At 38.2% G+C, this 27,472-nt stretch overlaps 1 pseudogene; it reads left to right on the top strand.

Annotated features, from left to right (window-relative positions):
• Positions 1-826: 826 nt before the first annotated feature.
• On the top strand, positions 827-27,472 carry LOC141409588 (uncharacterized; annotated as a pseudogene).

The following is a 27,472-nucleotide window of genomic DNA, read 5'->3' as shown; positions in this document are numbered from 1 at the left end:
TCATTGCCATTTTTTCACTTATGAGTTCCTTGATGGAATTGTTTTACACATTTTGGGGCCACTGTTTCATGGTTGGCTAGCCTCCTATTTGAGAATTTTCACCGTCCCTTTTTTCATATTTTCAAGACGCTTGGGCAAAACAGGACTTCTCATTTGTAGGTAACTTGAAACCTCCAAGAGGGGAGGCTTTGGGAGAAGATGCATGGCTGTGGCTTTCTTCTTAAAATGCAGGTTAGTCATTGTTGCCCATTTTTCCTTCCTGACTGCTTTTTTGTTCCTTTTGGCCTCCAGTGTTCCCGTCTTTTGGTGCCTCCTGTAGTGCATAACAGCTGTCTTCTTTGGAGCCCACATAGTGTCTAAGAGTTGCATATTTTTTTCTTCGTACTTTAATTTTCACCTACAGCAGTGTAAGAGTCCCTTTTCCTTATATATAGGCCCATTAACATGCAACATGGCAAAATTATCTTGGGAATCAGTATAGATAATGACCATTTTGCCTTTTGCCAGCAGAATGCTTTTGCTAGGGCTATTAGCTTTGCTTTTTGGGCTGATGTTCTGATGGGCAGTGGCTGCTCTTCTACACAGCTTGCTTTTGCCCATTGCTGAGATGGTGTTCCCCTTGACTTACTATTAAGCCTGGATATTGGATGCTTTCTTGGCAAATTTGGGCCTTCTTTCTGAATACCTTATAACCAGTTTTCCACAAAGATGGTGGAGGAAGTCTTGGGTTCCTTGGTAACAGTCTCCTGGGGTTGAGGCTGCCAGGAGAAGTTCGTTTATGTATTGTAGCAAGGCACAATTGTCATTTGTCAGTGTGTAGGCCTTGATGTCTGATGCCAGTGTGTCTCCAAAGATTGTGGGAGAGTTTTTGATGCAGATGCAGATGTGGGAGATTGTGGGAGAGTTTGCAGATCCAGACGCAGATGTGGAAGGTGCCAAACAGGGCAGAGAGGCAAAAGTCAACTGAAACTAGATAGGGATCAATGTGTGCAATGCAAAAAGAGGGGACACTGGAAAAATAAGTGTCCACAGGGCAGTAAAAGAAATAACAGAGGACATAAAACTATAAAACAGCCAGCCAAGCACCACTACTCCATAAGGGAGCCAGGCGTCAACTTGATTAGGCTGGCATAGACTGAAAAATCTGAAGACTATGCAAGACTAGGCTCCATCTCCCAAGGCCCCCAGGAGCCCACGGTCACAGTAGAAGTAGAGGACCAACTGATGGACTTTATGGTGAACATGAGTTCTAAACACTCAGTAGTGACACAGCCCATAAGGCCACTATCTAAACATGATACAACTATTATTGGGGCTACAAGGGACCCAGAAAAGAGAACATTTTTCCAGTCAAGGAGGTGTGTCATAGGGGGAAGAGAAGTCCAACATGAATTCTTGTTCCTCCCAAATTGCCCAGTTCCCCTAATTGGAAGAGACCTGCTCCAGAAACTGCAAGCACAGATAGCTTTTGGGCCACATGAGGACATAATTTTAAGCCTAACTCACCCAAAGGCCATGGTGTTAACCCTCATCATCCCACAGGCTGTGGAATAGAGTATACACATGATAGTCACCAGAACTGTCCATATGCCAGAGCTGGAGAACCTGTTAGGCTACTTAGAAAAATTCCTAGAGTAGGGGCTAAGAATAACCCACCAAGGTTGGTTGTAAGTCAGGCACTGGTAATAGCAAAGTGAAAACCAGCATCAAGTCCTGTTGAGGTTTGCCAATACCCACTTCCATGAGAAGCCACACAGGGCATTCACAAACATTTAAAGTGACTCCTCCAACACAGAATCTTAGTCTGCGTCTGCATCTGCATCTGATTGTGATGATAGCTTCCCTTTCCATGAAGCTGCTGCTAGTACATTGGCCTTTCTTTCTGAGACTCCAGTCAGCCTCCCTTTGTTCCTCCTGGTCACAGTTAACATACACTTTTGTGGCCACTTCCAAAAGCTTGGTGGCATTAATGCCTGAAAAGCCCTCTGTTTTGCAGAAAATCTGTAGTTTTTGCCTGATGTATCCCTGGACTTTTCCTACAAATATTGCGTTTGCCATCTGCTGGCTCTTGGTATCCTCAGGGTCAAATGGTGTGTAAAGTCAGAATGCCTCACAGAGTTTCTAATAAAACTGGCTAGAGCTCTCATCAGTTTCTTGAAGCACTTCTGAGATTTTTCCTATATTGTTTGCCTGTTTTCCACCTTCCTTTACCCTTTGCAGGAGTGCTTCTCAGTACTTCTGCAAGTGTGAAACTGGGTCAAGTCATGTGGGTCCCAGTGAGGGTCTGCTTCTGGGAAATGGACAGAGCGTATGCCTGGAAATTAAGTGTGCCTTCTGGCACATTGGTTTCTAGCCACTGGAGGGTTGACTGAGTCATCCTTTGGTGCTCTTTGGTGTTAAACAGCATCAGGAGAAGCTGTCTACAATCTGGCCAAGTTGGATTATGTGTCTGGAAAATAGACTGCATCAGATCCAAGAGAGCCTGGGGCTTCTCTGTGTAGGAAGGAAAATGTTATTGCCAAGTTATGGTACAGTGATCAAAATAGGTCAATAGAAGAATGTCCATTGGCCCCCTTAAATATGGTTATGTTCATCATAGTAGAGGGGTCTCCAAGTCTCCCTGAGAGACATCTGCAGAACCAGGTCATGGCCAGACCAAAGGCAGCTCACTTGATTATTCTGACACTCCTTCTTCATCTCCTGGGGCAGGGGCTCTGATTTCTCACTTTGGGATGAAACCCAGAGTGTGTCACATCTGAATTTGACTCCTCAGGGGCTGTTGGCCTTGGTAAACAGGGGCAAATTCGGGTATAGGGTAGAGAGATTTCTCTCTCCTCTGGTGGTTTCTGTAAAGCCACTGCTTTTTGCCCTTCTTACGGCTTTCCCTTTTCCTCTATAGCTGCTGGTGAAGCTGATTCCTCTTTTACTTTAGGCTTGGCTCAAGTCACACAGGTTTTGCAATCAGATGTCAGGCAGGACTGTAACCATGCTGGTCAACTTTGAACGATATTTAGCTATGAGTCAATATAAGAAAATTGGTCTGGATGCCCTGGCTGTCCTCTGTCCGCAGTCACCACTTGATGCACATGGCCAATTGTTCCCCTATATATTGTTCGTTCAGCTGGCCACCTGACAATAAAAGAGGGCCACTCTATTTCACAAAGTCCTTTACCTGTGAGGAGTCAATTTGATCCTAAAATTCCCAGTATAACCTTTTTAAACTTTTTAAACTTTCATTCTAATGGGGTGGGTTTTGACAACTTCCCTCCCACTTGCTCCTAGTTATGGTGCTGTGCACTTACACTTTTACTTTTGCTTCAGACTGTTTAGACCACTTACCTTGTGGGAGTCTTTCAAATGCTGCTTAGCTTTAATGGAGGGTTTGTATAAACCCTGAACCCACAACGCAACAATCACTAAATGGTGGGATGCCTCACTAAACCATGTGTGGTAGTTTCGGAGGACGTTTGCCAGTAGTCCTGGTCTGTCCCACACTTCCCTTGGGATATACGGTCTATGCTAAGAGACCTGCAAACCCCCACACATCACTCCATTCTTCCACACACATTCACACACTTTCCTACTCTCAGTTCCTCTTCCTAGGTTGGGGTGTAGGTTTCATTTGAATTAGCAAGCAAATCTTGCAGCCTGGGTCAGATAACTAGATACATCCTGAGAGATGATCAGGCTCTCGTTCCATTTTCATGGGACGGGTCCTTTCGTGGGCCCCAAACCTCCCATGGTCCAGCAGAACGCTGTCCCTGGAATTGCCCTGTAGCCCCTTAGGTTCCATTGTGCTATGGGGTGGGGGGGGTTGCACAGTGTCATGGGACAGCTGGTCTCTCTTCTAGGTTGAAGTTCTCCCAGTGGTGCACCAGGGGACATGGATCTTTCCCCACCCGGGGCTCCAGTCCAATAGGCAAAAGAGACAGCTAACCTGTCTTCTCCAGTGCTGGGTGAGCTCCCAGAAAAGGTTGCAGGAATTAGGGAACAGGGGAGACCAATGGGTGGAAAAGGAGGATTATATTGTGTGCACACTGATTTAGTGGATTAACATTTAAACATTGAGCCCTGAACAAAGACAGGGTTTTACTTTTGAGTAGCTTGGTTATTCCCCCTAGAAGTGTTTTATTGTATTTGTTTGTGGGTAGGTCATCCTCTCCTGGTACTTTAGGAGAGAACAGGATTTCTTTGAAGCCCTTTTAGTCTGTGTCTATTGGAGATTCTTGATTGGAAGCTTCTACAGTCCATCATCTAAGATAAATGGAAGACTGAGAAAAACCCAGTAAATTTACCATACTACCACCCTTCAAGTTGTGAAGTCCCTAGAGAAACTAGTCTTCTACTTTCTACATTTAGGAGTCTGTCTTTGTTTTCTGACGTTATGTCTGTGGAGTTTTGGTTGTTAAGAGGAAACATTGATGTGTGGCATTGTAACTGGAAATTCTAAAAGGTGAAAGTTATAGAAAGGCTTTTAAAGTACTATGCAAAGTAAATCTTGTAATGCAAAACATGGGAAGATATTACTACAGATAATCATATGATGTGATTTGCCTACAAAAAAGCGATTGTATAAAATAAAGTCTCCACCAAAATTAAATAATCTCAAAGAAGTCTTTATAATATATTTGAAATAGCCAGTGACTTATAGCATATAAATACTATAGATCAATGAAGAAAAGATGGAATATCTGCCATATACTTGGGAAAATAATATATTTGGCGATGCTTCCAGAAATACAAGCAAAAAAAAATGTCTTGCCTCAATTGCAGAATGGATATAGTAATAACACCTTACTCAGAGGCTTTATTTGTTAAGTAACAAGTGATTAATAGAAATCAAGCACTTATTTCTAGCTCTCTGGAGCAAAGTGAAAATTTGCTAAAGTAACTCTTATGAAAGCCAGAGATTATAAGTGTAAGACAAAACTATTTTCTTAAAAAAATCAAATTCACTATAAGAAAGAAATCACTTTGAGGTTTGGACTCCAATATTAGTTTGAGATCAGCCTTGGTAGTTTGTTTAAATAGTCAATTGAGGAGTAAAGTTGGATATATTCCCAAGAAAGAGACCATTTCTTTGTTCAGTGAGGCTGGATTCCCTGTCTAAACAATTGGTGAAAGTAAGTGTTGTTCAGATACTTAGCGAGAACATTTGAGTGAATACTAAAAGACATGCACACAGATACTAGGATGTAACACTAAATGAGGTTTTTATTCAAAGTCATGAGAGTAAAGATTCATATCTGAACCTCTCTCGTGTGATATTATAACTGAGGAGAGGATTTTCATATGACCTACAAGATATAACCACCTCAAAATCAGAAACTGGTATAAAATACTAGATTGAACAATTAAGTTCCAAATAACTTGGAAAGATTAACATAAAACTGCTCCCCCAATCCAAGAATAACTTTATGTTCAAGAACTTAAGATTGCTTTACAACTTCAAAGACAACATCACTAATTCAATGTTCCATACCCTAAGAGATAGTCAAGGAGGACACTTAGAGGTCCCATTCAAAAGTAAAATGTTAAATTAAAAGAGACTTCATAATAAGTAGGGTTAGGTGTTGGTTGAGATGAAGAAAAGGAAACTAAAGGCAAAAACAGGTGAGTTGCAGGACACATAAATTTTTTAAATAAACAATTATTCATCATTGAAAAATGAAGCATATACTAAAGGAAATCAAATAATTTTCTGTTTGTTTCTTATACGGTAGATTCAGCATAAATATAGAAAAAACAAGTAATTACCTAAGTAGATCTGAAGGTAAGGTTGCCAGATGTAGGGGGAAAATACGGGAATTTAAATTCACATTTTAATTTAAAATTTGACAATTTATTGACAAAAAATAATTACTTTTCAGTATGAATCTGTCCACACAATATTGAGAATATTACTAAATTATGAGAATGTTGAGAATTATATGAAAATGCTGTTTTTTGTTTATTTAAAATGAAAAGGTAACTTGCAATCGTTCATTTTATCTGGTGACCATATATGAAAAAGAAGTTATGAGAGTTGACATCAGAGTAGAAAGGTTTCATGTACATTTATGAAAAATACCATAAGACAAAAATGTAGAGAGAAAGGGCAACAGTAGAATACAAAAGTAATCTCTACACAGAATATTATTCTGCATACATTACTGTTACTTAAAAACACATTGTTGAACTCACGAAGATTATTCAAGTATCAGAAGACCAAGGAAAGAAGAATAAAAGTTTCTTTCTTTTTTTAGCAAGAAGAAAAATAAATCTCCAAAGGACAGAGGCATTACAAGAAGTTGTTTTTTTATTATTTAATGGGGTTAATAAATGTTTTACTTTGTTAGAATAAAGTCAACTACAGAAAGTGTAGAAATATGATTAATGTCAAAAGCAGGAAAATAAATAAATATGACAAAGCTAAATCAACACAATAAGGAAAACAGGTGGCAGGTGGGGAGGGGGGAGAAGAACTAAGACAGATAGAGAGTAGGCAAAGGCAGGGACAAAGAAAATCTAGGGTAGAACAATTGTCTAATCAGATATTAGTTAAGTAGATAAGACATGTTATCTACATAACTACATATCTACATGTTACATATCTACATGTTAGATGTACACTGTTTAAATTTCTGTGTTAAAATATCAAATACTCTAATATTAGATTGAGAAAAAATTGCTTTTACCTGAAATAATCACACTGAAATAATGAAAATAAAGGATTAGAGAAAATTAAATATCAAAAAAGTAAGGCCACTGATATATGAGGCAAAGGAGACCTTTAAGAAAAATACAAGCAATAAAGAGGGATAGTAACATATAACTTATATGGTGTTACAGAAAATAAGAAATATGAAAATATGGAAAAACCTTTAAACATAATATAACACAAATTTAAATGCCTCAGTAGCATTGTCTCAATATACACCTGAGGCAAATTTTATGAATATCTATTTATGTAGACAAATCCCAGTTTTAGTGATAGGCGTTTAATGTATTACTGACCCAGACTGATGAGTATACAGACATTTAAAAGTTAATAGAAATACTTTGCAATGTTTCTGTACTTACTTTTCTTCAGTTTTTCAATGTGAAACCAAGTAGTAGAGCACACTTTCAGGATTGACAGCTTTGCTAGTAGAGCAAGTATTATTGAAGAATAACCCTCATCTCCTTTCATGTCAAGTCCATCTAATCTAACTAGCACTTTGCTTTGCCTTCTCACATGCTCACTAGCCATCATGCTCATCCTTCTCTTCCAGGTCCATTTTGTCATGATGCTGTCTTCTAACTGGGCTTGCTTGGATGACAGCAAAATGCAGGCTGGATATCAAAGCAAAGAAATGAAGGATTTCAAAGCAAACAAAAACATGAACTGCAAGATACTCAGTTTCAGTACAAGGAGTAACTCAATTACAAACACATAAATGCTTTCCTGAATGTTTCAGCCGGTGCATTTACAGCACTGACAAATTATCAGACAGCTGCTCTGCATTACAGATGCGTATCCCATCAAATTAATGTAGATGTTCAAACACCTCATTTTCTGTCTCAATCTGCTGGATGTAGCTCCTGGAATACTTTCCAGGGAGTACATCTTTTTCTTTAGAACAAATATTGAAGATTTATATATCTCCAATAAAAGAATAAAAGTTTCTTTCTTTTTTTAGCAAGAAGAAAAATATATCTCCAAATGAAATAGGCTTTGCAAGAAGTTGTTTTTCTATTATTTAATGGGGATAACAAATGTTTTACTTTGTTAGAATAAAGTCAACTACAGAAAGTGTAGAAAAATGATTAATGTTAAAAGCAGGAAAATAAATAAAGATGAGAAATAGGGCAAAAAAGCCTAGTTAGTTCCATTGAGTTCTTTTATCAGGTCGCTAATTGCACTCTTAATTGCCTCTCAAATTCCTTACATTTTAATTCCATCACATTGAGGGGGTTTAAATTCCAACATATAAATTCTGGAGGGTCACATATATTCAAGCCACAGGCATCAAATGGAAAGATTTTATACACACACACACACACACACACACACACGTGTGTGTGTGTGTATATATATATATAGAGAGAGAGAGAGAGAGAATTTGGTATACATTTTTCAAACTTTATATCATAACCGGAGACCCAAATATCTTTCAAAGAATTTTGTTCTCTCTCTCTATATATACATATATATATATACACACACACACACACAAGAATTGTTACATAATTAATTTTATATATTTTATATATATAAGAATTGTTATATAATTAATTTTATATATGTGTGTGTATAGATATTTAAGAATTGTTGCCAAAATGACCACAACTTTAAACCGTTTTTCAGTGGTCTGGGTAAACCGTTTCATATTAATTATGTAAAACCTAATTTCAAGTTGGCCACAGATCTCTAAACCTCCTACTTTTATAGACTTGAAGATGTAAGTAATTTAAATTAGGGTTGGTATTTCATTTTTTTGTTATCTAAACCTTAATTTCTTGGAATAATAAAGTTTGATATTCCACAAGAAAACTGCTTGAGTTTAAGCCATTTTCAAAAGAAACTTGCCTTCTGCATTATTGTGTTCCAGACATTAAGTGACTATAGGTACTGGGTGTTTGTGATGGTAAAGTAAACTCTGTTCAGTTCTTTATGAAATTGTCTATCTAACTGTTGGATACATTGGTGCTTTTTAAATGGGTTGCTTAATATAGGATCCACTATGTATATTCACATTAAAAATTAACTTGTGATTTGACTGTGTCCTGAATTTTAGAACACCATATGTGCAGAAATGTATTCAAAATTAAGAAAAGAAGTACACTTTTATCTGGATGCTATTAAATTTGTACATGAAGTATCAAATATCAGTTGATTGTTTTTCTTTTTTTTACTTCATAAAAATACCTGTTTGGGATTTTTTTTTAATTAGGAGAAACTGTCTTCTGTACAGAATAACTATTCCAAAATAGCTACATGTTTTGTTTTCCTGTTGCATGACAGATTTAACTATTATTTCCAGCAATGGTGGTGCCTTCAGAGTCCAGCATTCCAGAAGAGGTAGTGCCTCAAGCATAGTATTACCTTTCTACTTCTGGTAGCTATTATCAGAAACTTTTGAAAGTTTTGTTTATATAGCCTAATATTTTTATGTAAAAAAAATTAAATTTTGCTATGTGTAAGTTTTTGTAACCTAACAGTGAATCCATATTTTTCAATCAGTGTCAAGGGCTTCCTATAGTTCTATTCAAGTGTTAAACAATATATATATATAGATAGATAATAGTCATTACTTGTGTATGCTTATTTTAAATATCTATTTTGGTGAAAATAGTTGTGGGTGTATTAAGATAAATGAAATAAAAGTATAGCTTCATTCACTTGCCTTTTTACAATATATAAATCCTATCTTTCTTTATCCACAGGATGGTGTTGCTTTTGAATAAAGTGCATACTAAAGATTTCACATTGGTATGGAAATCAAGTCTGTAAGTGCTACTTGTTTTATTTCTGGCAAAAATCTCTTCAGCAATTTAAGAAAATATTATAATCTACTGAGCTGTATTGGGCATAAAAGTGCCACTAGCATTTCTGTACTTTTCTGTATGAAGTAAGAGTTTTCTGACTAGTTTTTAAACAAATAAAATCCACGTATCTATGAGATTAACAAGTCTTAAACTTGTGCAAATTACAAATAATCAGAGCCCGTGTATAGTTGGTTATTTTTCAAATCAAAGGTACAAAAATTGAAAGATATACTCAGAAATATATATAAACCCGGTTCTAACAGATACGCTCTAGAGTTGCAGAGATAACTATGTTATTCAGAATTTTATTACATAATCTGTTTGAACTCCTTAACTGTCAACAAAATTCTGAATTTGGATTCTTCATATCTGACATTTCTTAGTGAGGCCTTGCCTTTGTCACTCTTGACACATGGTCATTCCTAATTGAGGTGCTAACTCTGCATCATCACTCTTTATTCATGCATGACAGAAAAACAGTCAACAGTTCAATCAGTGTGCACTTTGCCACACTTCTTACTGCCTACTGCTTAAGTAGCATTTTGTGCGATTATTTAAGTCACCTGAATAGACAGAAGAAACTGTTAATAATACATAGATGACATCACAAGCAGTCTCTAAATTATCCACAGTGATTCTGCCACAAAACCTGGGACACTGCACAGGTTTGAGTAGAGATATTATTTTCCAGTTCTACATTGTAAAAGTTTACTTTTAAAAATAAAAATGAAGTCAATTGTAAAGGAGGAGCCCTGTGTTTTAAAACTAATGAAATACTTGAATCCCATTCATGAAGTATAAAGACCAAAGTTTCCACAATATCTCAGTATGTTCCTGCTGCTGTAACACAATACCTTGGACTGGGTAACTTATAAAACCAGAAAGAAATTTCTTACAGTTTTAGAGACTGGGAAGTTCAACATCAAAGCACTGATAGGTTCAATGTCTGGTGAAGGCCTGGTCTCTGCTTCCAAGATGGCACCTTGTTGCTGTATTCTCCAGAAGGGACAAATAGAGCGTCCTGTAATGGTGGAAGGGCAAAAAAGCCTAGTTAGTTCAGTTGAGTTCTTTTATAAGGTCACTAATTGCACTCTTAATTGCCTCCCAAATTCCCCAACTTTTAATTCTATCACACTGGGGGTTTTAAATTCCAACATATAAATTCTGGAGGGTTACATATATTCAAGCTACAGGCATCAAATGGAAAGACTAGAGGCAATATTGTACTATTTATAATGCCTAGAAAATCTGTATTTTAATGTTCAGGGAGAAAACAGACATGTGCTGGGCAAAATGACCTCTTGTTTTACCGATGGCAGCCAAACTCTTCAGAGGAAAGAACACAGCTTACCCTTCCCAAATGTAGGCGTACGTTTCACCAGTAAGAAAGGTTATACTCATCTAAAACTTTAAGACAAAAATAAGAAAGTTTTTTTGAAAAACAATAGCTCCTTTTAGTGTAAGGAATGAGACATTTTATGACTGGAAATGTGGTTTTGCTTGACTTGAATGACAGAGAAATGTTTACAAAGGAGTAAATGTTATGTAACTTCTCATCATATTTGAGTTAGAAGCTGGACAGCAAACCTGGTTACCAAGAGTCATCTAGTCCTTCATGAGAAAAGCCTGTTAAATTACCAAACAGAAGACAAAAATAAAAATGTAAAAATTTTGAAAATATGTGTTAGATTTATTTGATATCTTCTCAACTTATTTCCTTGGGAGTTTCTGGCATAGCTTATAAATTATATTAGGATCAATTTCACAAGTTAAAAAACTCAATGCATTCTTTTTATAGTCAGTAATTCTGACTGATTGAACAAATTCTTACAGGCAACCTCAAATTTCTAACCATTTCTTTTGGCTGACAAATGAGCAATGAACTGTTCACATATAAAACACAGTGTGTGAGGAAACCAAGTCCATTTTACCTATGTCACTAGATTGAAGTATATCTATAGGGAGTCTTCCTGAACCATCTTTTCTGAGTTCTGATTACATGGGGGAAAAGGAGGAATTTTGAAAATAGGTATGCATTAATTTTATGAAATACTTTAAGAACCATTTTTGAAACATATGTGTAATTTAAAAGCCTAAAAAATGGTGATTTATAAACACAAAATTTAGCAAGCCCATCAAAATAAACCATCAGGTATGCATTTAGCACCATGACACTTCAGACTTCTATAAAATATTAAAGTCAGTACTAACGTACTTGTTATATGATAGTTTTATTCTTTCTTGTTCATAAAACAATGAACTACCTTACTTTTACAAATTTTGACAAATCAAAATCTCTTAAATATTTTATCTTAAAAAATTAATAAATTTTTTTCAAAAGAGTAATGCCTTTAAAAAACTCAAGGTTACATTTGAACTTTGGATTTTTTATGCTTTTCGCCTTTTTGTCTTCAATGGAGAAGAAAGATTATTACTCAGATGTGGATTTCTGTTCCAAGAAGCTAAAATAAACCACAGAAGCCTATGTGTTCCCCACCCACATCATGTAAGTCAGTGAACTAATTTTTTATAATGGAAGTCATTGCTATCATTAATGGAAAACAAATGAGTCAGCTCAATGAAAGAAGCAATTAATTTCCTGCAAGTGTCCTGTGCTTTACACTTGTATTAACCAGGAATCCAGGGATCATCCATATGTTATAGTAATTCAAGCAAGACTTAGCAAGTGTGTTAAGTGGACAGAGTAATCCATCTGATGGGACAAGAATCAGAACACAGAAGGGAAGAATGAACCTGAGGAAAAACGGAGGCAACATATGCCCTTGGAAGCAATCTTGAACTGGCAGCCATCTCTGCCCTTGGGTTCCTCTAGTGCCAGCTAGACATTGACAGTCTCTTTTTAACTCTGATTTCAAAGCAACATTCTGAATCAAAGCACAGTTTACCTCTACCTTTTTTATAGCCTTACTTAAGGATTAGATGAGAATGAGAATGCACAAAAATTACCTTCAAAAACAATCATTTACTACTAAACTCCTAAGCTGCACATTCTATGCAGCCTTTCTCACTGCTTGTAAGACAAGAAGAGCACAGGGATGCCTTTTAGGGCACCTGCCACTCCTCTGACTTTGGACACTACTTGACTACCTTCCCTGACATCAATGTACTTACTAAAGGTGTACAATGCAGCAACTTGTACAGAGAATTAAGTCATACTTATTACCTTTTCTTGATCCAATTTTTCTAGTTGCCTTTCTAAAATGTGGGTCACTCTGCCTTTTTTCTTCTCTCTGCCTTCGTTCTTTTGCTTGCTATTTCCATATTTTTTCTTCTTCCTTTGTTTTTCAATTTGTTTCTGATCTACACCTAATGGGAGAGAAAATAAAGAGTTGCTGTCCATATAAGATTTTTCAAATGAATGCGGGACCAGTCTGCAGGAGTTCTTGTGAGGACCCCGGGAGATTCTGCTTGGCTTTTGGTTGGCATGTGACCTGCTTCAAGTCGCTGTTCCATGTTCATTGACTTCAAGCCCCCAGTCCCACTCCTTGCCACTGCATCCCACTTCACTTGGCTGAGATGAATACAAGTCACCCTCATCATGACCGACTCCAACTGACATATCATCCCTCCATGTTGCAGGTTCTTGTCCTTTACACAGATCTCCTTTCACTTTTCAGAAGCAAAGCCTACATTTCTGCCTCTGCCTTTGATTATAATCCCTCTCCTGTCTTTAGGACCCTGACTGAGCCACTGATCCCTATTTCTGTACAAAGCAGTTTTATAACTTTTACTTCCATAAAGATGCTCAAGTCTGTTCTACCCTGAAAAAAAAAAAAAAAAAAAAAAAAAAACCAGAACAGAAATCACACCCTGGTACTGCCCCAGCCATTCCAGCCATCTTACTTTTCATTCCCCACTTCCTCCAAATGGACAGCAACCCTTCCTGGGGTTTTCATGATTATTCGCATGTGGATCCTTTCCATATATTTTCCTCTACTCCTGATCTCTCTACATATCCTCACATCAACAGTTCTGACAGTTTCCTGCCACACATATGTGAAAACACCACAGTACCAGCTTCATCCCAGGCATGATCATCCCAGGTTTTTGATCATGCTCTTTCTATCCTCCATCCCCAGCAACTGGTGTGGGTATGTTCACATTCCCTGTCCTTCAGCTGCAACAGGGGCCTTCCTCACCACCTCCCTGGAATACTTACATAGCCCAGTCAAGACTCTCCTTGAAGTCAGTCTCTGCCTTCTGGTAATTTGTGGTCATCTGTAACAGACATTTCCTGAGGGGAAGGTGTGTATCTGCTGTGCACTGTCTCTGCCCCAGTAGTCTGAGCTCTGATAATCTGCCTCTTTCTTTGCATACTGATTTCCTAAAACACTACCAACTATGTATTAGAAATATTTCATCTGTGTCAACCCACTCACTGGGGCCTGGCCATGGTTGTGTCTTCCTTGCTTGGCATTTGCCTGTACTGTCTCCTCAGCCTGAGTTATTCGCACATTGTCATAAAGTCTGATTTGCTATTTGAGACCCAACTAAAATGCCATCTCCTCCTTATTTCTGAAGTGACAAGTAACCAAACCACAACAGTATCTTGCTTGCACAATATCTTGCTCCTGCTTCTTGAAAACCCACAAATACTTGTTTTGTCCACTTTCATTTTTTCCACAGAAGACTCAAGTTTTAATAACTTGTCTGTTCCCTCTGCATTTTGGCAGAGATCCCTACATGTCAAATGTTTCAATTATCCTGACCTTTCTCTTCCAGTTCTGACCCATAAACTATTTTTTTTAAAGCTAGCAATGCTAATAAGAAAAAAGTATATACATTCACTGGAGGATTATGAACCCTTTTTTCTCTGCCTTCTTTTAAAGTCATCAACAGGGACTGAGTTAGTTTCACAAATAAGAGAGAAGCAACACAGTATTTTGTCTCTGTCCCCTCCCCATCTCTTCTCAATCCTTCCCATGAAATTATAATACCAAAAGAGACACTTGATCATTTCAGCAGGCAGAAATGCTACTTCTTCCTGCTAGAAGAAGAAAGAAAAGTTACTCTATAATGAAATTCCTTTCTTATATGGAATAGTAATCTCAAAATAGCAATGTTGTTTAAGCACTTCTATATTGAGAAATAAAGAAGACAAACAGACTACTTATCTGCTCTGGTATATATTTTGCACCTGCATGGTGGAATACAAAACTTATTTGGATACAAAGGCAAAGAAATAAAGTATGTTTATTTGGCACCTCATCTGAGAGATGGCAAATTTCAGCCATTTTATTCCATTTGTGCCCAGATGAAATGATTAATATAAAAATTTCTCAATAACAACATTACTCACTATGCTGCTTAATAATTTTAAACCCAGTACTATAATGTACATTCTATCTCAGATGCAGAACACCTCATTACTCAGTTGATTTTCTTTATTATATCACCCTATTTTATTCCCTTGTTAAGGTCTGTGACAAATGGCTGCCTCTCAGAAACTTCCTCTTGTGGCCATGTCCCCTACTCGTCAGCTGCAGCTCATTTCTTCTGCTGTCCTGGGTAATGGCTTGCTGACCATCTGCCTCAGTGACTAGAAATTCAGGAAGACAAGGGTTTGATTGGTTCACTGTTCTATTTTCACCCCCAAGGAAAGTGCCTAGCAGAGACAGGCTCTAGATCACATCTCACAGAGTGCTTTCCAAAGCAGATTTACTCTGGAATCAGCAAAGTCAAACTTCTCAAAATCCCTTGTCTCTCTAATTAATTCTGTATGTTCCTGAGTGCCGTGACTATAAAAAGACCTTCAACGATACATGAAATAATTCATGGAATACACAGACTGGTATAAGCAAGAAACTGCTAACAATATGTTTACGAAATGTTTTGAAGATGATGTATTTTCACTGTTTTGTGGGGACTAAGAAATGGCTTAATTTGAGAAAATTTCTTTCATATTTGAGGATTAAACATTTTGATCCCAAACGAAAAACATCTGGCTGTTTGCTCTGTCCCAGAAGAAAGCAGAAACCTCCCACAGCTCTCTTCCCATCTTCTTCCAACTCCAGCAAGGAAAGTGGATAATCTGAAAGAAGACTGGAATGGGAAAGTGGGACAGACAAGCGAAGTCTGATGACAATTTGTTCTCTTCTGCTAAGTTAATTCACTTTCAGAGCTTTTCCACAATTTGAAATGCAAGTTTTTACCTAATTTCTTAAGACACAAAAGAACCATATAGATGGAAAAAGAAATAATATTTATGTGTTTCTATCACATTAAAGTTATATAATGGGAGTTAGCAGTGTTTCATCATGCCTTCTCAAGATGATAAGGCCCGCACAAAATAGTTTTTGCGGAAGAGTTTTTGGGAAAATTCCACCTAGTATGCTAGACACTGAACAGTTAATGAAATCAACAGGCCTTCCAGCTAAAAACTCTCAATAAATTCGGTATTGATGGAACGTATCTCAAAATAATAAGAGCTATTTATAACAAACCCCCGGTCAATATCATACTGAATGGGCAAAAACTGGAAGCATTCCCTTTGAAAGCTGACACAAGTCTTTGCTATTGTGAATAGTGCTGCAATAAACATACGTGTGCATGTGTCTTTATAGCAGCATAAGTTATAATCCTTTGGGTATATATCCAGGAATGGGATGGCTGGGTCATATGGTACATCTAGTTCTAGATCCTTGAGGAATCACCATACTGTTTTCCATAATGGTTGAACTAGTTTACAATCCCACCAACAGTGTAAAAGTGTTCCTATTTCTCCACATCCACTCCAGCACCTGTTGTTTCCTGACTTTTGAATGATGGCCATTCTAACTGGTGTGAGATGGTATCTCATTGTGGTTTTGATTTGCATTTCTCTGATGGCCAGTGATGATGAGCATTTTTTCATGTGTCTGTTGGCTGTATGAATGTCTTCTTTTGAGAAATGTCTGTTCATATTCTTTGCCCACTTTTTGATGGGGTTGTTTGTTTTTTTCTTGTAAATTAGTTTGAGTTCTTTGTAGGTTCTGGATATGAGCCCTTTGTCAGATGAGTAGATTGCAAAAATTTTCTCCCATTCTGTAGGTTGCCTGTTCACTCTGATGGTAGTTTCTTTTGCTGTGCAGAAGCTCTTTAGTTTAATCAGATCCCATTTGTCAATTTTGGCTTTTGCTGCCGTTGCTTTTGGTGTTTTAGACATGAAGTCTTTGCCCATGCCTATGTCCTGAATGGTACTACCTAGGTTTTCCTCTAGGGTTTTTATGGTATTAGGTCTAACATTTAAGTCTCTAATCCATCTTGAATTAATTTTCATATAAGGAGTAAGGAAAGGATCCAGTTTCACCTTTCTACTTATGGGTAGCCAATTTTCCCAGCACCATTTATTAAATAGGGAATCCTTTCCCCATTTCTTGTTTCTCTCAGGTTTGTCAAAGATCAGATGGCTGTACATGTGTGGTATTATTTCTGAGGACTCTGTTCTGTTCCATTGGTCTATAACTCTGTTTTGGTACCAGTACCATGCTGTTTTGGTTATGGTAGCCTTGTAGTATAGTTTGAAGTCAGGTAGTGTGATGCCTCCAGCTTTGTTCTTTTGACTTAGGATTGTCTTGGAGATGCGGGCTCTTTTTTGGTTCCATATGAACTTTAAAGCAGTTTTTTCCAATTCTGTGAAGAAACTCATTGGTAGCTTGATGGGGATGGCATTGAATCTATAAATTACCTTGGGCGCTATGGCCATTTTCACGATATTGATTCTTCCTATCCATGAGCATGGTATGTTCTTCCATTTGTTTGTGTCCTCTTTTATTTCACTGTGCAGTGGTTTGTAGTTCTCCAACCCAAATGTCCATCAGTGAGAGATTGGATTAAGAAAATGTGGCACATATACACCATGGAATACTATGCAGCCATAAAAAAGGATGAGTTTGTGTCCTTTGTAGGGACATGGAGGCAGCTGGAAACCATCATTCTTAGCAAACTATCACAAGAACAGAAAACCAAACACCGCATGTTCTCACTCATAGGTGGGAACTGAACAATGAGATCACTTGGACTCAGGAAGGGGAACATCACACACCGGGGCCTATCATGGGGAGGGGGGAGGGGGAGGGATTGCATTGGGAGTTATACCTGATGTAAATGACGAGTTGATGGGTGCAACACACCAACATGGCACAAGTATACATATGTAACAAACCTGCACGTTATGCACATGTACCCTACAACTTAATGTATAATAATAATAAATAAATTAAAAAAAAAAAAAAGAAAGCTGACACAAGACAGGCATGCCCTGTCTCACCACTCCTATTCAACATAGTATTGGAAGTTCTGGTTAATGCAACCAGACAAGAGAAAGAAATAAAGGGTCTTCAATTAGGAAAAGAAGAAGTCAAATTTTCCCTATTTGCAGATGACATGTTTGTATATTTAGAAAACCCCATTGTCTCACCTCAAAATCTCCTTAAGCTGATAAGCAACTTCAGCAAAGTCTCAGGATACAAAATCAATGTGCAAAAATCACAAGCATTCTTATAAACCAACAACAGACAGAGAGCAAAATCATGAATGAACTCCCATTCACAATTGCTTCAAAGAGAGTAAAATACCTAGGAATCCAACTTAGAAGAGATGTGAAGGACCTCTTCAAGGAGAATCACAAACCACTGCTCAGTGAAATAAAAGAGGACACAAACAAATAGAAGAACATACCATGCTCATGGATAGGAAGAATCAATATTGTAAAAATGGCCATACTGCTCATGGTAATTTATAGATTCAATGCCATCCCCATTAAGTTATCAATAACTTTCTTCACAGAATTGGAAAAAAAAAACTGCTTTAAAGTTCATATGGAACCAAAAAAGAGACCAGATTGCCAAGAGAATCCTAAGCCAAAAGAACAAAGCTGAAGGCATCACGCTTTCGACTTCAAACTATACTACAAGGCTACAGTAACCAAAACATCATGATACTGGTACCAAAACAGAGATATAGACCAATGAAACAGAACAGAGCCTTCAAGAATAACATCACATATCTACAGCCATCTGATCTTTGACAAACCTGACAAAAACAAGAAATTGAAAAAGGATTCCCTATTTAATTGTTGGTGCTGGGAAAACTGGCCAGCCATAAGTAGAAAGCTGAAACTGGATCCTTTCCTTACTCCTTATATGAAAATTAATTCAAGATGGATTAGAGACATAAATGTTAGACCTAAAACCATAAAAACCCTAGAAGAAAGCCTAGGGAATACCATTCAGGACATAGGCATGAGTAAGGACTTCATGTCTAAAACACCAAAAACAATGGTAACAAAAGCCAAAATTGACAAATGGGATCTCATTAAACTAAAGAGCTTCTGCACAGCAAAAGAAACTACCATCAGAGTGAACAGGCAACCTACAGAACGGGAGAAAATTTTTGCAATCTACTCATCTGACAAAGGGCTAATATCCATCATCTACAAAGAACTCTAACAAATTTACAAGAAAAAACAAACATTCCCATCAAGAAGTGGAAAAAGGATATGAACAGACACTTCTCAAAAGAAGACATTCATACAGCCAACAGACACATGAAAAAATGCTCATCATCACTCGTCATCAGAGAAATGCAAATCAAAACCACAATGAGATACCATCTCACATCAATTAGAACGGCAATTATTAAAAAGTCATGAAACAACAGGTTCTGGGGAGGATGTGGAGAAATAGGAACACTTTTACACTGTTGGTGGGACTGTAAACTAGTTCAACTATTGTAGAAAACAGTGTGGCGATTCCTCAAGGATATAGAACTAGAAACAGCATTTGACCCGGCCTCCTATTACTGGGTATATACCCAAAGGATTATAAATCATGCTGTTATAAAGACACATGCACTCATATGTTTATTGCGGCACTATTCACAATAGCAAAGACTTGGAATCAACCCAAATGTCCATCACTGACAGACTGGATTAAGAAAATGTGGCACATATACACCATGGAATACTATGCAGCCATAAAAAAGGATGAGTTTGTGTCTTTTGTAGGGATATGGATGCAGCTGGAAACCATCATTCTCAGCAAACTATCACAAGAACAGAAAACCAAACACTGCATGTTCTCACTCATAGGTGGGAATTGAACAATGAGATCACTTGGACACAGGAAGGGAATATCACACACTGGGGACTATTGTGGGGAAGGGGGACGGGGCAGGGATAGCATTAGGAGATATACCTAATGTAAATGACAAGTTAATGGGTGCAGCACACCAATGTGGCACACGTATACATATGTAACAAATCTGCTTGTTGTGCACACGTACCCTAGAATAATAATAATAATAATAATAATAATAATAATAATAATAATAAAAGAAAACACTTTTAAGCACTTCACCTGGGAAGCCTAAATGAGAAGTCCTTCATTGTAATGTGTCCTTTCCTCAGCAGGGTCTTTACATGTTATCACAGAAATTACTTCAGAAATGTCATTAACAACAAAATGACACTGTAACTCCCAAACCAATGCTTTGACTAATTTATACCTACAAAAAGACCTTCAGTGATACATGAAATAATTCACAGAGTACACAAACTGCTATTCAGTAGGTGAACCTGCTGCAGTCAAAATACAGAACTCACTTGAGTGCTGATATGAGATGGGCACAGCACCTACAGCAGCACCCACATGAGGCATATCTCCGAAGAGAACTAATTCGTTTAAAGACTCCTGGGCACATTTCCTGCATCTGCATGAAGCATAAATGGTTTTCCCATGAGTCTTCCTTAACAATAATAGCAAGACCAAAAAGAGTGGTGCCGTGTGGGGGCAATGGGCTGGAGCATGGGAACTTCAGTCAAAATAACTAGGTGCACTTTTTCTCAAGAGAATGTTGTGAAATTCCAAACATAACCGCTTGCCAATGTATTTGCCTGTCAGAGTGTTCTTATATTTAAAATAATTAACTTTGCTTACAAAATTGTATTTCCCAACAGGAAAATTAACTCAGTGACAGTGAAGAATTCAAATGGCTTGTTGATAATCATTTGAATTCTATTAAATTTCAATGATTTAACACAAATATCTTAACAAATATTCACAAAATTTACTAAGCCCTTCATTTAACTTTTCAAAATACTATAATTCCTGATTTGAAGATGACTTTCATAAGACTAACCAATTGGTTACATACAAATATAAAGATTTCTTAAGCTGGAAAGAATTTTAGAGATGGTAGGCTCTACATGCTTATTTTACACTTACAAAGTGACTACAAAGTGAGACAGTCTAAGGCAGGGCCATAGTCAGGGCACCAGTTTCTGGACTCTTAATATTCTTTTATCTCCACCCTTTCACTAAAAGTGAGGTTTTCTAAATTTGAGGAAATCAACAGAATCAGCAAATTTAAAGAAAAATAACATCCTTGTATGCCATATAAAGGAAGAAATACATTTTTAAATCACTTATTTTAAATCTGACAAGTTAATAATGTATTTACGAGCTTAGCTCAAACTCTGAAATTATTAGTCATGATGAAAATTTTAAAAAGTAAAAACACCCAATTATATAAAGCTTCATGATATGAAAATTAGGTGACATAGCTGTACCTGTAGTTTTGTCAAAGAATAAAAATGTTCCAATATGTAACTACTGTTTTTTTGCCTCTTTGGTTTGTTTATTTTTTATACCAAAGATATGTTTCACCAAAACTAAGCTTTCTAGATCCTTAACTTATAAAAACTGGTATTCACATTGGAACTTACATTTAAAAGATTACTTATTATCCTTAAAAGTTAGCTTGTCCACATCTGAAAATTCACTTTTGTCTTGAAGTTCAGTCTGTCTCTGGGAAAGACTACATTGGAAGAATAAAATTCATGAATATGAAGTTTTAATAATGGAAAACCCAAGAGCATCAGCTGACAAAAAGCCTTGTTACTCAATAAAATGTTCCGAAAAATTCCTTTTCTCTTTGTGTTGTAAAGAATAGCTCCGCCTCACCATAACCACGAGGAATTGTTCTCAGCAAGTAGTACCTGCTTACTCAGTTACTCCTTGTAACTATGTTCTGCTGTGAAGTACGTACTGCAGTTGTTAAAAAAAATAATGTTGGAGTCCGAATGCTATTCCTAGGAGTTTAGTTTTTCAATAATGATAAAACATTTCCAAAAATAATTCCACATATTATCAGCATGAACCAGCTCAGGGGGCAATAGTACAAACTTGAGTGAGCAAAGTGCTCTACTCAGCATGTTTATATGTTATCCTTCCTTTTGGCTTATCACAACTACAAAAAAAAAAAAAAAAAAAAAAAAAAAAAAAAGCTGGCCATGTGTGGTGGATCATGCCTGTAATCCTAGCACTTTAGGAGGCTGACACTGGCAGATAATGAGGTCAGGAGCTTGAGACCATCCTCGCCAACACGGCGAAAACCTGTCTCTACTACAAATACAAAAATTAGCCTAGCATGGTGGTGCATGTGGTGCATATCTGTAGTTCCAGCTATTCAGGAGTCTAAGGCAGGAGAATTGCTTGAACCCAGGAGGCAGAGGCTGCAGTACGGTGAGACTACTCTCCAGCCTGGGCGACAGAGTGAGACTCTGTCTCAAAGAAAGAAAAAGCTTTGGGAACATAACTGGTGTTGTGGGAAATAGGGGACCATAGAGGCTGACATGGGGAAACAGGAGAATTTATTTAGATGCACCAGATCAGCAAACTTATATCCAGAAAGGCTGAGTATTGAAGAATGACTGAGCAGGGTTTTTGTAAGCAAACTTACAGAAGCAGAACTAAAGCAGCTAATTATACAATGAAAGCTTATGCAACTTACAGCATAATTGTTGACTTAGCATAACTTCTTGACTTGCATAGCTGGGTTTTGCAGCTGTGTTGAAAGAAAAACTGGAACCTACAAATTTTAATAAATACAATCATTGATAAACATAGTCAAAATGAATGCTTCAGAGAAGGAGAGACAGTAAAGCAATTTGCTTTTCTTTCAACTTTCCTCCAGTCAGGGGTATCTGCAACCTCCTCCTTTGGCCTCAACTTTTTGGACAGTGTTGTTTTATAACTGTCCTTGGACTGAGCTAGCTAAGCAGATAAAAGCTTGTTTTTCTTTCCTTTTTAACCCTTGTCTTGCCACATTTTTTCTCTTTTTTGATACCTTTAAAGGAGAAATTTAATAGAAGTCATTAGGATTATTTTATGCTTTATGGGAAAGCATGTTTCTTCTTTGGGCGAAGGTCCATATTTAGTTAGAGCTATTAACTGAGTAGCAGTGTGGCTGGTTATATTGTTTCAGACTATGTATTATGTGTAGAGGGTGGGCACCATTTTATGGGTGCTTTATTTTTATCATGGTTTAGTGGGGAAATAACAGTAAAGCAATGAATAGCATATTTATATTTAGCATGGTTATAAGAGATTCATACCAAGGGAAGGAGGTTGAGCATAGCGACAGAATAGCAATAAAATTATTAGTATTACAGTGCAAGTTATTAGACTTAAGATTTTTAACTATATTTACTTGCTTGGTGAATTTTAAAGTTTTTGCTGTGCATAGACTAGCTATTTTCTGGAGTGTGACTAGAGTAGGGCTTGTCGTCTTCTTATTAATCTTTAGTCTTGCATAGACTGGTCAGTTTTTGGAGTGACAACAGCAGGGCCGTTGTTCTCAGTGACAACTCAGTCTTGTTCCATGATTAGCTGAGTTCATGGTTTGGGTCCTGCTGGCTCATTTACTTGTTTTGTACTGCCAGTTTCAACCCACCATAAAGAATCTAAAGCATGATTCCTGCAATTTTAACAGCAGTGGGTGTGGATAACATTACAGTATGGGGTCCACCGCACACGGGTTCTAGAGAAGTTGGGTTTCATTTTTTAACTCAAATAGAGTCTTTAGGTTTAAAGAAGCATGTCTATTCTCTCAGGCATAAAGGCATTTTTTATGTACATTAAAAAATGTACATACTTTTTAATGTATATTCATACTCATACCTAAGTATGAATATTTTGTATTGCTATTTTTAAAGACTGCATTTGCTTTTTGATGGATAATTTCTTTAGTTTACAGAAATTACTTTTAATTTGACTTTTGATTGAGTGTGGCTGATTGAACAAAATTTTATAGGGTGAATACCTAGTTTATTTAGTGGGGGTGCACCTGACCTGGATGAGCACCATGGGCAGGATTTGATTCTATCATAATTGAGTTTTTTGATAATTTTTCAATTAACTGCTTGAGTGTTTGGTTTATGTGTTTTATTTTCTTTTTTAAAATTTGTGGTTTGTAGGCTGTGTGTAACTTTTATTTTGTTTTACACAACTTTGCTAGATTTTAAATTATTTCAACTATAATTGCTGAACTATTGTTTGACTTAAAGTTAGAGGCAGTTTAAACCTGAGGAGAATGTTTTTTAAACAGTATTTTAATCACTTGTGTTTGCTTTTTCTGTCCTGGTGGGAAAGCCTTAACTTGTTTTAAAAAGGTGTAAATAAGTGCTAGTATATAACAATAAACCCTGTCATGAGACAGTTTGGTGAAGTTTACAAGTAAGTTTTTACAAGGCATAGCTTTTATTTTTTGGATTCCTGGGGGCCGGATAGGACTTGCCTTGGGTTGTTTTAAGCATAAGTTACGCATTGTTCACAAACTATTTGAGTGACAGCAGTGAGTCCTGGTACTTAGAAGTAGCATTTCAGAAATTTTTAGTGCCGTTTTTCTTATATGAGTTTTTTTTATAAATTAGCTTTACAAATTTAGGGGCTATGATTTCTGGAATGGCTAATTTTCTATTATAGAATTTTTACCATTTTTTCATAGTGTATTTTCTAGTTTTTGGGTAAGCCAGGCCCTCTTATTTGGAGTGTAACTTAGGATCTTCTGAGTGGAGGTTCTAGGATGAGAAGCATATTTAAGGTTTTTTAAAAACGCAGCAAAATTATTTTTTCCTGTTTTGCCTTCTTATTAGCTTTCCTGTTTCTTTTGGCTTTTGATGTCTCTGCCTTTTGGTACAACCAATAACACATTATTGCTGCTTTTTCTGGAGTCTATAGAGCTGTTAAGGGCTATAGATTTTTTCTTTGTACTTTATTTATTTGCCTCCAGCTGTTAAGAGATTTTCTTTTTATATACAGTTCTATGAACATGTAGAGTGGTAAAAGTGTATTTAGAGTCTGTATAAATATTGACCTTTTTGTCTTTTGGTAGCAAAAGGGCTCTTGTTAGGGCTATTAATTTTGCCTTTTGTGCTCACACTCCAGTAGACAGAGATTGAGCTTCTACTAGAGATTTTAATGTTACCACTGCATTTCTGGCTTGTTGGATTCTTTCTAGCACAAAATACTTCCATTTACGAAGTATTTGATATCTGGGTTTTTGAGGGGTTGATTGGTAAGATCTCCCTGTTCAGAAAAATACCTCTCCCACTGTTTAGATACAGCTGTGGAGGGGAGCTTCAGGTTTGACTGGAAGTAGGGTGGTCGGATTTAAGGTGTTTACTGTTTTCTAAGTAATGTAATGGTTTTTGTATCCAAGCCCTTGGTACTGCATTATTCTCAAATTTGAGAAACAGTGGTTCTTTCTTTGGGTCATCAGAGTTTTGACTGAATGTGGCACCTGGACACTTAACTGTCGTCTCAAAGTCAGTTTGTTAGCCTCTTCCATTAGCAAGGCAGTAGTGGCTAATGCCTTAAGGCAAGGAGGCCATCCTAGTGCCACAGAGTCTGTTTAGATACATATGCCACTGGACAATGCTGTAATTTTATAATTTAAGGACCCTATAGCCATTTCTTTTCATTTATGGATATATAGAAAGAAAGGCTTAGTTACATTTGGCAGTTCGAACCCTAGGACTTGAGTGAAGGCTTTATTGATTCGTTTAAATGCTTTTTGCTGTTTAGGTTTCCAGAGGAGGCTTTAATTCTTACCCATTATGTAATTTTATATAATGGCTTAGGCATCAGTTAAAAATTTGGATTTAGATATGGTGGAATTTTGTTGTTTCTAAGAATATTTCTTGTTTGACAACTAGTGGTTGTGGTTGGCAGTGTACAAACGGCTTGCTTCTGCTTATGGCCAAGCTGGCACTCTACATGACTTACTATGAAACCTACATATTTGAGCAGTTTATGAAAAAAAAGGGTCATTTGTAACCTGCTTTTCACAGGAGATGAGGAGGTCTGGGTTTTTGATCAAACAGTCATCCTGGGTTGGGGCTGCTAAAGGAAGGTCATCCACGTACTGCATCAAGGCATATTTATGGTTTGGCAAGTTGTAGGGTTTTTTTTTTGTTTGTTTGTTTGTTTTTTGAGACGGAGTCTGGCTCTGTCACCCAGGCTGGAGTGCAATGTCGGGATCTCGGCTCACTGCAAGCTCCGCCTCCCGGGTTCACGCCATTCTCCTTCCTCCGCCACCCGAGTGGCTGGGACTACAGGCGCCCGCCAACTCGCCTGGCTCGTTTTTTTGTTTTTGTTTTTGTTTTTTTTTTTAGTAGAGACGGGGTTTCACCGTGTTAGCCAGGATGGTCTCGTTGTAGGTTTTAAGGTTAGTGCTTACCTAAAGATTGTGGGACAGGAGGCCAACTCCGCCTCCAAGTAAGGGAGGGGGGCGGGGGCAGGGGGAGGCAGTCAGAGCGCGGCTGCAGCAGCAGCTACAGAGGCGCCCTTGCAGCTACCAGCCCAGAGAGACCGTCCAGCCTGCGGCACAGGCGACGGCGGCGCTGAGCGGGCGCTACCAGCCGAGCGAGCCGGGGCCGCGGCTCCTCCTCGTCCGGCGCCAGCGGCCAGCGGCCAGCGGCCGGCGCCCCGCGCACGCACTGGGCCAGCCGAGATCCGCCTTCCGCTCGCTAGCCTGCCTCTTGAGGGAAGCGCCGAGCCAGGCGGCCGAGTGCGGCCGCGGCTGGGAGTGCGTTGGCCCGGACGGAAAGCGCCTGCAGGGGGCGCGCGAGCGCGCCAGCGCGCGGTGCCAGCTGCCCGGGGGCCACGTGCGGGAGCCAGAGCGGGAGCCGGCGCGGAGGTGGCCTGCGGCCGGGGCTGGTCCCCGCCCCTCTCTCTTCTTCGGCGGGCGGAGTGAGCTGCGGAGAGGGGAGTATGGTCGGGGAAGTGGAAACCAAGGAGAAGCGGTAGCCCTAGAAGGTCATGAGCAGCCTGCCTAACTTCGGGGACATATTCAACTACCTCGAGCGGTTGCTGGACGAAGAAATTAGCAGAGTACGGAAAGACGTGTACAATGGCAAATTAAATGGCAGTACAGAGATAAGGAGTGCAGAATTGCCTGATGCTGTGGGACCTATTGTTCATTTACAAGACAAACTTTATGTGCCTGTAAAAGAATACCCAGATTTTTATTTTGTTGGGAGAATCCTTGGACCTAGAGGACTTATGGCCAAACAACTTGAAGCACAAACCGGATGTAAAATCATGGTCGGAGGCAAAGGCTCAATGAGGGATTAAAAAAAGGAGGAGCAAAATAGAGGCAAGCCCAATTGGGAGTATCTAAATGAAGATTTACATGTACTAATCACTGTGGAAGATGCTCAGAACAGAACAGAAATCAAATTGAAGACAGAGTTGAAGAAGTGAAGAAATTATTGGTACCTGCAGCAGAAGGAGAAGACAGCCTGAAGATGATGCAGCTGTGATGGACCTTGTGATTCTGAATGGCACCTACAGAGATGCCAACATTAAATCACGAGCCATTGCGTTTTCTCTTGCAGCAACAGCCCAGGCTGCTCCAAGGATCATTACTGAGCCTGAGTCGGTTCTCCCTCCAGCTGCCCTGCCTACTCCTACTCCAGCTAGCCCTACCATAATGCCTTTGATCAGACAAATACAGACCGCTGTCATGCCAAACGGAACTCCTCACCCAACTGCTGCGATAGTTCCTCCAGGGCCTGAAGCTGGTTTAATCTATACACCCTATGAGTACCCCTACACATTGGCACCAGCTACATCAATCCTTGAGTGTCCTGTTGAACCTAGTGGTGTATTAGGTGCGG

The sequence above is a fragment of the Macaca fascicularis genome, chromosome Y, assembly GCF_037993035.2.
Source record: "Macaca fascicularis isolate 582-1 chromosome Y, T2T-MFA8v1.1".
In the NCBI taxonomy this organism is placed as follows: domain Eukaryota; kingdom Metazoa; phylum Chordata; class Mammalia; order Primates; family Cercopithecidae; genus Macaca; species Macaca fascicularis.
Note: the sequence above shows the minus strand (reverse complement) of the source record. Positions and strands in the feature narration are given on the sequence as shown.